Below are 12,704 nucleotides of genomic sequence, written 5' to 3'. Positions count from 1 at the left end.
AAACAGTGCAGTTTATTAAAGCAACAGATACAGGTTCTTGTGGATTGCCGGTGATAAATACACTGTCTGCAAAAGCACGTGCAAATAATAAGGTATACAACCGCGCGACAAAGTTATGAATAATACAGCCTGGCTTTAAAGTATAAAAGTAAAAAGTAACTCTATATAGAGATTCCTAATTTTCCCGGGGAAGCACTGGATACAGTGCAAGTCTTACCCAAAGGCGCCCCTATGGGGGGGGAGAAAGGTCCAGCCCGTCGACCGGTCCCAGGAGTCGAGAGTAGTCAGCTGATGGGGTCTTCCTCGGCTCGTCCACGATGATGTCTTCCCTAAAGCCCCCCACTTTTTGGGTCATTTTTATACTATTTTTCACTTTCAAGGTGGAGCTTGAGTGACTCTAGTCATACATACCTTTATTGTTATTGGTGTAAACTTTCCTCGCTTCACTTTTAAAGGTATATGCCACAAAAAATTCAAAGAGCATGCTCAAAGAGGGGTGGTCTCACTTTGGAGGCGGGTAGCATTGGAGGTGGAGGTGTGTTTTCGTATTAAAATGCATTATAATGAAGCAAAGTTCACACAAAGGACAGCATTTTGTCAAAAGATGACAGACCGTTGGCTCAGGGCAGCAAGTATGCAGCTTATCAGTTTTAAGTACCACCTAGTTCCCATCTCTGCTGGTGTTGGGACAGAGTTTGGCCGCAGAATCTCCACTCTGCTCCATCCTCCGTCAAGCAATGTTGCCACGGGAACCGCTGTGGAGTGAATTCCTGGCATACCACGTGCAGCTGCATCTTACCCTGAAAGTCCGTTTTTCCTTTATGTGTGAGCAATGCTACATTTTTAAATATAAGTTTAATTTCTAAATCATATTCAGTAATTATCACACACCGTTCCCCAACCTTTTCCCAAGTTTCGACCTTAAAAGCAGCCCGTGGATCTGGGGGGAACCCGTTCTCTCGGCACCATATTAATAAGTTTCGGAGCACAAGCTCGTCGTGTTTAATTCCTCTCTTAGAGAGTATATGTTGGAGGAGCTTTACTGCTGCCGCCTCTTCTTTAGACAGTGAGACTCCCATCTCCTCCCCGACCGCTCACCTGCTTCAGGCGAGATTTCCTCTGTAGTCTTCGTGATGGCAGTCACGGCTAATCTTCGCAACGGCAGTCACGGCTTCGCCCTCCTGGCGGCTTCGCTCCTCGAGCGGCTTCGCGTCCTTCGGATCGCGGTTCACTGAGTGCACTCCTTTAAACAGTTGCCGGGACAGCAACTACTCCGGTCGGCTTTCCCGCTCACCCTCCTATTCAGCTGTCTTCATCGCTCAGTTAAAGCAACAGCGAGAGGGTCCCTGTTCGGGCGCCATTTGCGGGAGATAAACGGACAGCAGGACAACCAATATGATTAAATGCTGACACTTTATTAAGCCCAGATAGCTGTTTATATATTCTCTCTGAGTGTCCACGCGGACCTTATACAATCCTAATTGGTTGAGCTTAACAAGACACGCGCATAGATACAGCTTATGATTGGCTAAAGCTTTCAGTTCACGCGAAGGCCTTATAAGTCCTTAAGTTTGCCAAGTTTTGCATTCCACATCTGGGAGTTGTTTTTCTTGAGCCAACTTTCTCATTCTGCCCCCGCGAGTGTCCTTTAGATGACCTTGATGCTAGGCCGTGCGGCCTAACTCAAACTCTTGCTATTGACATGAGTCCTGGATCGCTCATGTGTCCATTTTGTTCCAAGTGGTCCTCCACACAATCCCAAGCACAACTACAGGCTGGGCAGAGACTGCATGGAGAGCAGCCTTGAGGAGAAGCACTTGGGGTGTTGGTTTATGAGAAGCTCAACATGAGCTGGCAGTGTGCACTTGCAGCCCAGAAAGCTGGGCTGCAGCAAAAAGAGCACGGCCAGCAGGTTGATGGAGGCAATTCTCCTCCTCTACTTTGCTCTCATGAGACCTCACATGGAGTATTGCGTTCAACTCTGGGACCCCAAACACAAGAGGGACATGGACCTGTTGGAGCACAGCCAGAGGAGGGCCATGAAGACGCTCTGAGGGCTGGAGAACGTCTGCTATGGAGACAGGCTGAGAGAGCTGGGCTTGTTCAGCCTGGAGAAGAGAAGGCTCCGAGGAGACCCTAGAGAAGCTTCCAGTGCCTAAAGGGGGCCTACAAGAAATCTGGAGAGGGACACAAGGGCATGTAGTGATAGGACAAGGGGGAATGGCTTTAAACTGACAGAAGGCAGATTTAGATTGGATCTTAGGGAGAAGTTTTCCCTGTGAGGGTGGTGAGGCACTGGCACAGGTTGCTCATTTCTCTTTTACAATCAATTGGTCGATTCCTCTTTCCCTAACAAGTGATCCCAACTGATTGGCTTCCCTACTTTCTAGTTCATGACTGTCAGCCCCACTGTCCCAGCATCGGAGGAACCAGGTGACGATGTGCTGACCTGGAACATGGCTGAAATCTTTTCGCATATTCCACAGCTCGGTTGAGATCCGGGATCGAGAAGTTACCTCTTCCTCTGATGACTGTAGTAATAACTCTACAGGGGGGTTGGTGGGAGTGTGATATAGTCAATCTGCCAGGCCTCCCCATATTTGTACTTCAGCCATCGTCCTCCATACCAGAGAGGCTTCAAACGGCTTGCTTGCTTAATTGCAGCACGTTTCACATTCGTGAATAACCTGGGCAATAGTGTCCATTGTTAAGTCCACCCCTCAATCATGAGCCCATCTATACGTTGCATCTCTGCCTTGATGGCCTGAGGGGTCATGGGCCCACCAGGCTAAAAATAATTCACCCTTATGTTGCCAATCTAAATCTACCTGAGCCACTTCAATCTTAGCGGCTTCATCCACCTGTTGGTTGTTTTGATGTTCCTCAGTGGCCCGACTCTTGGGTACATGAGCATCTACGTGGTGTACCTTCACTGCCAGGTTCTGCACCCGGGCAGCAATATCTTGCCACAGTGCAGCAGCCCAGATGGGTTTACCTCTGTGTTGCCAGTTGCTCTGCTTCCATTGCTGCAACCACCCCCACAGGGCATTTGCCACCATCCATGAGTCAGTAGAGAGAGAAAGTACTGGCCATGTTTCTAGTCCAGCAATGACCAAAGCCAGCTGGATGGCTTTCACCTCTGAAGACTGACTCGATTCACCCTCTCCTTCAGCATTTTGTGCAACTTGTCACAGGGGACTCCACACAGCTGCCTTCCATCTCCGACGCCTTCCCACAATACGGCAGGACCCATTGGTAAACAAGGCATATTGCTTCTCACTTTCTGACAGTTGATTACATAGTGGGGCCTCTTCAGCAAGCATCATCTCCTCCTCTGGTGACATCCCAAAATCTTTGCCCTCTGGCGAGTCCTTCATGACTTCTAGAATTCCTGGACGACTGGGATTTCCTATTCGAGCTCGTTGTGTAATTAGTGCGGCCCACTTAGTCCATGTAGCATCGATTGCATGATGTGTGGAAGAGACCCTGCCTTTGAACATCCAGCCCAGCACGAGCAACTAGGGTGCCAGGAGGAGCTGTGCTTCAGTGCCAATCACTTCTGAAGCAGCTCGAACCCCTTCATAGGCTGCCAGTATCTCTTTTTCAGTGGGAGTATAGCTGGCCTCGGATACTCTGTATCCCCGACTCCAAAAGCCAAGGGCTTGACCTCTAGTCTCCCCTGGAGCTTTCTGCCAGAGGCTCCAGGTAGGACCATTCTCCCCAGCTGCGGTATAGAGCACATTTTTCACATCTTGCCCGGTCCGGACAGGCCCAAGGGCTACTGCATGAAGTCTCTCTCGTTTAATTTGTTCAAAGGCTTGTTGTTGCTCAGGGCCCCATTTGAAATCATTCTTCTTCCGCGTCACGTAATAGAGAGGGCTTACAATTAGGCTGTAATTTGGGATGTGCATTCTCCAGAACCCCACAACACCTAAGAAAGCTTGTGTTTCTTTCTTGTTAGTTGGCGGAGGCACTGCTGTTATCTTGTTGATCACGTCTGTGGGGATCTGGCAATGTCCATCTTGCCATTTTATTCCCAAAAATTCAATCTCCTGTGCAGGTCCCTTGACCTTATTCCGTTTTATGGCAAAACCGGCCTTCAGCAGGATTTGGATTATCTTCCTCCCTTTCTCAAAAACTTCTTCCGCTGTATCGCCCCACACGATGATGTCATCAATGTATTGCAGGTGTTCTGGAGCTTGCCCCTGTTCCAGTGCAGTCTGGATCAATCCATGGCAGATGGTAGGGCTGTGTTTCCACCCCTGGGGCAGTCGGTTCCAAGTGTACTGGACGCCCCTCCAAGTGAAAGCAAACACTGGCCTGCATTCTGCTGCCAAAGGGATTGAGAAAAATGCATTGGCAATATCACTTGGGGCATCCCACTTGGCTGCCCTTGACTCCAGTTCATACTCAAGTTCTAGCATGTCCGGTACGGCAGCACTCAATGGTGGTGTGACTTCATTCAGGCCACGATAGTGTACTGTTAGTCTCCACTCTCCGTTAGACTTTTGCACTGGCCATATGGGGCTATTAAAGGGTGAGCGGGTCCTGCTGATCACTCCTTGGCTCTCCAGTCTGCGGATCAGCTTATGGATGGGAATCAGGGAGTCTCGGTTGGTGCGATATTGCCGCTGGTGCACTGTTGTGGTCACGATTGGCACTTGTTCTTTGACCTTCAGCAACCTCACAACAGAAGGATCCTCTGAGAGACCAGGCAAGGTGGACAGCTGCTTAATTTCCTCTGTTTCCAAGGCAGTGATACCAAAAGTCCATCTATACCCTTTTGGGTCTTTCAAGTTCCTTCTCCTGAGATAGTCTATGCCAAGGATGCATGGAGCCCCTGGACCAGTCACAATGGGGTGCTTTTGCCACTCCTTCCCAGTCAGGCTGATTTCAGACTCCAGTACAGTCACCTCTTGGGATCCTCCTGTCACTCCAGATATACAAATGGGTTCCACCCCTTGATAGCTTGATGGCATCAGGGGACACTGTGCACTGGTATCTACTAGAGCCTTATACTCCTGTGGGACTGATGTGCCAGGCCGTCTGATCCACAAAGTCTAGTCAATCCGATTGTCCCTCTCCTTCACCTGGCTGGAGGCAGGGCCCCTCTAATAGTGATCATAAGATTGTCCACTTATGTCTTGTAGAAAGGGATTAGTATCCCTTATTACAGGAGTTGGAGTAAAATCAGCTCTTCCACTCTGTCTGGGAAGCTGCTCACCGAAGACTGGAGTAGCAACTTTCTTGGGAGGATCATCCTTGACCGTTGTTCTCCTCTTCAATTCACGTGCCCGTTCGTCCAGAACTGAGGTAGGTTTTCCATCCCACTTTCTCATGTCTTCTCCATGATCCCGCAGGTAAAACCATAGGGTGGTGTAGGAGAGGATGGAAACTATTCCATTATTGCCAAAGAGAGGTAGCTGCTTGGCTGGAGAAGAAAGAGTTAAAGAAGCAGCAAAGTGCACTGTGTGATTAAGCAGAGCAACCCAGCTGGACAGGAGTAGGAGAACAGAAAGATAAGGAACTGATTATTCTGGGACTGTTTGTGAAATGACGAAGAATGTTGAAAAAAACAAAACTGTAAACCAGGAACTAAACATGATGTGATAAAATAGTTTGGCATAAGAGTTAGAGCAATAGACTAAAGATAGCTTTGCTAGAATGGTATAAAAGCTAGAGCAATGGGCAATAAAGTGATTCACTGCATGAAGATGCTCTGAGTCCGTGCCTTACATACGCCACAGGGTATGGCCGATTCCCTCAGGGACTGGATGCCTCTCTCTATCGTGGTCCACTTGGCTGAGCGACACATAACATCGTCCTTGCAGGGAAACCTTTCCTTCACAGCTGCCGATACACGTCTCCAAAGGCTATGGGCTCATTTCTCTTTTGCAATCAATTGGTCGATTCCTCTTTCCCTAACAAGCGATCCCAACTGATTGGCTTCCCTACTTTCTAGTTCATGACTGTCAGCCCCACTGTCCCAGCATCGGAGCAACCAGGTGACGATGTGCTGACCTGGAACATGGCTGAAATATTTTCGCATATTCCACAGCTCGGTTGAGGTCCGGGATCGAGAAGTTACCTCTTCCTCTGATTCCTGTAGTAATAACTCTCGTTCAGATGGCGTCCTCTCTAATATGCACATTGGATCTTCATCTTTCTGCATGGGTTGCTCTTTGTGGCTGTCGTTTCCTTTCCCCCCCCTGCTTATAGGGGCAACTGATATTGGCATGGATTGGTCCTTTGGTTTATCTGCATTGTCTGTCACTGGGTTTGGAGTGGCTGCAGCGTCTCTTGTCAGGGTTTGAGTAGCTGCTGTGCTTGTCGCTGGGGTTGGCGTAGCCACTGTGCTTGGAGTTTGAGTAGCTGCGTTGTCTGTTACAGTTGGGGTTTGAGTAGCTGCTGCGCTTGTCGCTGGAGTTGGAGGAGCTGCGTTGTCTGTTATGGTCAGGATTTGAGCAGCTGCTGTGCTTATCGCTGGAGTTGGTGTAGCTGCTGTACTTGGGGTTTGAGTAGCTGCGTTGTTTGTTGCTTTGCCATCAGATCCAGGGACATCTTTTTCCTGCTCCTTACAGAACAGGGCCCTATAGGCAGAGGCCAAGCCCCAGCACGTTGCAGCAAGTTGTCCCTCTCTGGTATTGCCAGAACGACAGCACAGTGTTTTGCTAATTTTTCTGGATTCCGCATTTGTTCAGGAGTGAAATTCCAAAGCACTGGAGGGGCCAACTGGCTTAAGTGCTTGCCCATATGATCCTACACACCCTGCCACTCATGACTGTCCAGCCTTGGGGAAGATCTCTTGGTAGTATTCTTAAATAGTTGTTTAACCTTAGACAAGACCCGAGCCAGACCCTGCTTAATTTCCAAGATTGGACAAGATCGGGCATTCTCAGGGTGGTCACACCGTAGGCAAAACATAGAGAGCATATGCAGCAACAAGCTGTTTTCCAGCAAATGGTGCAGGATGCTTTCAAGGGCATTGAAAGGATATTCAAGATCTTTTCCAGAATCTACTCCTCCTGTAAATAGCCTGGTGGAGGAGCAGAGGGTGTGACGGAATATCTCCTCCAAAGGTTGACCCCCAAGGGAAGAAAAAAAAAAAAAGATGTGTAATTGTTAAAAATTCCCATTACATGCCTCCCCAAGTATAGAGGTGATGACCACGCTGAGAACGCATACCAGCCCAGTTTCATGATCAATGAGTCTATTGTATTACAAGTCATTACCATGAAGTACAGCGAAACAAGAACCTTAGCCCAGGCCCCAAAGTCGATAAACATTAAAATAGCAAATACTGGCTGCGAGTAAGGTATGACATGCTGATACTCTGAGATCAAGCGCAACAACTCCGAGAGCAAATAAATGAACATTGTGAAGAGTGACTATTAATCTGAAACAATGAATGCTTAACACAAATATGATTAGACACACTCCGGTCAGATGTGTCGTTATCTCAACCCTTCGTGCCCCACATTGGGTGCCAAAAAGAACTGTTGTGGTTTAAGCCCAGCTGGTAACTCAGAACCACACAGCCGCTCGCTCACTCCCCCCTCCTTCTTTTCCCCCCGCTCCCAGAGGGATGGGGAGGATAATCGGAAGAATGTAAATCCCACAGGTTGAGATAAGAACCGTCCAGTAACTAAGGTCTAATACAAAACTACTACTGCTGCCACCAATAATAATAATGATAAGGGAAATAACAAGGAGGGGGAATACAGTTGCTCACCACCCGCCGACCGATACACAGCCTGACCCGAGGAGCAATCTGGGCCTTCCGGGTAACTCCCCCCAGTTTATATACTGGGCATGACGTGCTGTGGTATGGAATACCCCTTTGGCTAGTTTGGGTCAGGTGTCCTGTCTCTGCTTCCTCCTGGCTTCCCGTGCCCCTCCTCACTGGCAGAGCATGAGACTGAAAAGTCCTTGATCAGAGTAAACATTACTTAGCAACAACTAAAAACATTGGTGTGTTATCAGTGTTTTTCTCTGGCTAAAGTCGAAAAACACAGCACTGCACCGGTTACTAAGAAGGAGAAAAATGACTGCTACAGCTGAACCCAGGACAGTATCCACTCCTTATTCCATACCATTCACGTCATGCTCAGATCCCATATTTTAAAATGTACCATCGCTTTTTGTCTCATATCATTCCTTAGTCCATGGACCAATCCCTATAAAGTTTGCTGAATTCATTCAGTCCATGATGTCAGGCTCCATCTTTTGTAACGGTCTTTCGGGGCAGGAAAGACAGCATGTAGTGTTGGATTGTTGCCTGCTGATGACACCGCTGAGCTTGTCTGGTTTCATCAAAGTTCATTCTTTGTTGGGATGATGATGGGAGGGAAGTCAGGGTCAGTCGATTGTGACCTGAGGACAGTTCTGCTGCTGGCTTTTCCAATGACTTTATTCTCTGCTGGTGATCATGACAGCACATCTTCTTTTCAAAGCCCAGAGTGGTGGAGATGGGCATCTAGCTGATGGGCTATAAAAGTGTTATATAGCAGGCAACAGCATATAATTGAGTTCATTGGCTGTTTTCCCCCAAAACACACCCACCTCACCCCCGGTTTCACACATCTGTGCCATAGGGTGATGCAGCCACCAACCTCTGACTAGGCTCCAGCTGGTGCTGGGCTGCAGGCTGATGGCTCATTAATTATCAGCTAATGAAGCTCCCACAGCCCCACGTGGGCTGTACTGCTCTGAACCTGATTCAGGTCTCTGCCCCATCAGCAGTTCTTGTGCTGGAGCTTGAGACCTCTGCAGTGGGGTTCCCAGGTGAGCATGGCTCAGGTCCCACCTCTCCTCCATTATATCACAGGGGGATGCCCCTAAGCACCACTAGAGCACCCCACTGTTTCCCCATATGGCACAGGTGGGCAGTGGGTCATTCCCCTCCATCCCAGCTTGCCCGCCCTGGTTGGCCAGGCTCATGCTCCAGGGACCTAGCCTGGGCCCCTCCTCCGCCCCAGGGATGGGTCCCCCAGCTGCCAGATCACTATAACCCAGTGGCCCCCTGGCTGTTTTGTTTCCCAGTCTGGTATCCCTGGAACTGCAGGGTGGTTGCTTTTCCTATGGGGCATGGCCAGGGCAGCACTAGCCCATGGCAGTTGTGCAAGGCTGGGGCACAGGGCTGCCAAGGGGGCCAGGGACTAAAGCACCCACCCTGGGGCAAGCAGCTCCCTTGGGGAGCACTTGTAACGGGTCCCCTCCTTGCACGCTCTTGCACCACCACCCAGCACAGCCCTAGAGTCCAAGTAGGGCAAGTGGCTGAGACACCCCCACGAGCAAAGATGAGAGGAGATGAGATGCAGCTGAAATCAGCAGAGTTTTACTTAAATATATTTACAGAGCAGCAGATAATACAGAGAAGAGCTGGCCACATTCAGCCAGCAGAGCGCAAGGAGAGGCTGTGCCAGGCACCATGGCAGCCTCCCCCCCCCCCCCAGGCATTGACCTAGTGGTGTGCTAGGACCCTCAGGGATTAGGGGAGGTGACAGAGGAGGGGGACAGGGCACCCAACCCTCACTGCAGTGTCTTCCTGCAGGGCAGGGGTGGGAGGCTGAGGAGGTTCTGCGGTGCTGGGCTGCTCTCTGCCTCCTTGGGCTCCTCTGTGGCATCCAGGAGCTGCTGCATGTAGCAGGATGTGCCAAGCAGAATGTGGCCAGTGGCTTGCATGAAGAGCATCCAGCGCAGGGCTTCCCTGGGCAGGGAGGAAGGTGGTGAGCATCCCTCCTTGCACCCCACGGAGGGTATGGGCAGCAGGGCTGGTACCCCACTGCAGCATCCCCACTCCCAGAGCCATCTCCAGCCCCTCCAGCACTCACTTTATCAGCTGCTTGGCCCCATAGCAGTGCAGGTCATAGGACATGCTGTAGGTGCCAGAGTGTGGCTTTGACATTGAGGCAGCCCAGGTCCTGCGGGTTGGTCTTGTAGAGGTCAAAGGTGAAGCAGGCGACGTCAGTCATCCGGGGGGACTTGTGGGACAGGCTCAGCTGGTAGCCAGGTGTCTAGGTGTGAGTAGGACCAGGGTTACCCAGTGGTATCCCTGCCCTCCCAGTCCCACCTCACCCAGCATCCTGGGTACCTCCCAGCAAGCATCACATCACCTCCCCATTGATCCCAGGGAGAAGCCAGGCTCCTGGCCCCAGGGGTGCACTCACCTTGGAGGCAGCCCAGTTCTGCCTCTTGCTCAGGGCCATCAGCACCATGCCCTCCTCCAGCATCCAGAAGAAAGCCCGTCTCCCCTGCGGCACCATCCTCATCCAACACCAGTGAGATGGGACCAGGGGCGAGCAGGGCACTCTGAGCCTGCAAGGGTGCTGGGGGCAAGCAGGGCTGGGGTGCAGCCAGCCCACCATCCACCTGGGTGGACAGACAGTCCCCAGGCAGACAGCCAGCCAGCCACCAGCTCACCTGGCACAGCGGCTCAGCGAGGCTCTGTGCCATGATGCCCTTCCGCAGGCTGTGGTCCCAGTTGCAGACACGGAAGGGTCAGAGCCACGGGGCTGGGCTCAACAGCAGCTGCTGGGTCATGGAGGCACTTGCCAAGACACATCTGGGGAGGGATGGAGGAATTGGGGTGTCCAGAGACCCACCTCCAGCCCCAGGCAGTGCCAGCCCCCCAAGACTCAGTGGAGAGGGGCACATCCACCCCAAGAGGTGCCAGAGCAGGGAGGGCTCCAATGTCCCCCACCCCAGGGATGGTGGCTCCCTGGCACTTACTTGGAGACAGGGGCAGCCAGGCACAGGCTCAGAGACTTGGCATAATCCATCTTCACAAGGAGCGTGGTTCAGCCTGCAAGGAAGAAGGATTCAGCCCTAGGCAGGGGTGGTCTCTCCAGCTTCTCTCCACTCCAGGAGACCCTTTCCTGCTGGTTTGTCCTGTGCTCAGCTCCAGCCCGGCAATGACCCAGCACCCCGTCACTGCCACCTTTACACAGGGGCTGTGCTTGCCCTTTGGCCAGGGCCAGGCTGGCAGCAGCCACCCCAGGCAGTCTGCTTGCCAGCGTGGCTCTTGCGCAAAGCAGAACATGGGGCCCTGAGTCAGTGCTGGAGCAAAGGTGAGGCACAGGCACCCTGCTGCATCCTCACCCCAGCTTTTTCGGGTGGGCAACAAGCACTTGGGAGTCAGGAGCACCCATGGCAGCAGCCCTAACCCTGCTTCTCCAGGGATATCTCCAGCCAGGAACCCACTGAGGAGGTGGAAAAAGTCCTGTAGAAGAACTCTCACCTCCAGCAAACACCACCACCCCACCATATATACCTGTCACCCAAAAACTCCACCCACCCGGCCCCACCCCTCTTGCCTCAGCCAATCCCCTCCTGGCCTGGTGCCACAAGGGGCAGGGCCAGTGCGGGGGTCGAATCCAGCCTGGCACTGTTGCAGTGGGTGTGCACAGCACCATGGCATGGGTTGGGTTGGGTGATGGAGGGAGGGACTTTAAAGGTCATCTAGTTCCAACCCCCTGCCACGGGCAGGGACACCTTCCACTAGAACAGGTAGCTCCAAGCCCCATCCAACCTGGCCTTGAACACTGCCAGGGATGGGGCAGCCACAGCTTCTCTGGGCAACCTGTGCCAGTGCCTCACCACCCTCACAGGGAAGAACTTCTTCCTAATATCTAATCTAAATCTCCCCTCTGTCAGTTTAAAGCCATTCCCCCTTGTCCTGGGGGGACATTAAAGCCATTCCCCAATAGGAAAACAAGGGAGGGACTTTGCGGTCGGGAATAGGGGATAGAAAGGAGAAGCCTTGTAACCAGGGTGTGTCTACTTACTGGGATACCCGTTTTTGCAAAAATGTCAAATAAATAGCTGTGGAGATTAACGGCATGGACTCAGTGCATCTTCATGCAGCAAATCACTTTATTGCCTATTGCTCTAGCTTTTATACCATTCTAGCAAAAGATATTTTTAGCCTATTGCTCTACCTTTTATACCAAGCTAGTTTTAGCACATCATGTTTAGTTCCTGGTTTACAGTTTTGTTTTTTCAACATTGTTCGTCGTTTCACAAACAGTCCCAAAATAACCAGTTCCTTATCTTTCTGTTCTCCTACTCCTGTCCAGCTGGGTTGCTCTGCTTAATCGCACAGTGTACTTTGCTGCTTCTTTAACTCTTTCTTCTCCAGCCAAGCAGTTACTTCTCTTTGGCAATAATCAAATAGTTTCCGTCCTCTCCTATATCTCCCCCTTCTTTATTTATCTGCGAAAGGGCAAGGTTCACATATAACTGTGTGACCATAACCTGATTCATACTTCGTTCGATTGATCATTGAACACAAGAAAAAAGACAAAAATGTGGCTATTGAAAAACATTTTAGAATTCTATTTTCATAAACCATATTTAGCAGTATTTATTGTTAAAGGTTAGCTTTATATTTATCAATACATATAGTAGATTTTATCAATATAAATGCCGGCTTTAATGAGACACAAAGTGTATTTGTTCTAACAGACACACACAGACACACAGATGCACATAGAGCTCTCTACATAGCTGTAGATCCATATCGGTTTAAATTGGGTAATTACGCTGTCATAGCATGCATTTAGCAGCATTTACTATGACTATATTTTTTTTATACACACACTCTATATTTGCTATAATACACACCACACCCCATATCATTAGAATTTACTAATTGAATATGGCTTTAAAATATATGTTTTTAAAGCTTTTATTGTTTTAAAGGG

At 50.3% G+C, this 12,704-nt stretch overlaps 1 pseudogene; it reads right to left on the bottom strand.

Moving 5' to 3' along the window:
* Positions 1-9,531: 9,531 nt before the first annotated feature.
* On the bottom strand, positions 9,532-10,830 carry LOC115619094 (annotated as a pseudogene).
* Positions 10,831-12,704: the final 1,874 nt, after the last annotated feature.

This window comes from Strigops habroptila, chromosome W (assembly GCF_004027225.2).
Source record: "Strigops habroptila isolate Jane chromosome W, bStrHab1.2.pri, whole genome shotgun sequence".
Taxonomy (NCBI): Eukaryota; Metazoa; Chordata; class Aves; order Psittaciformes; family Psittacidae; genus Strigops; species Strigops habroptila.
Note: the sequence above shows the minus strand (reverse complement) of the source record. Positions and strands in the feature narration are given on the sequence as shown.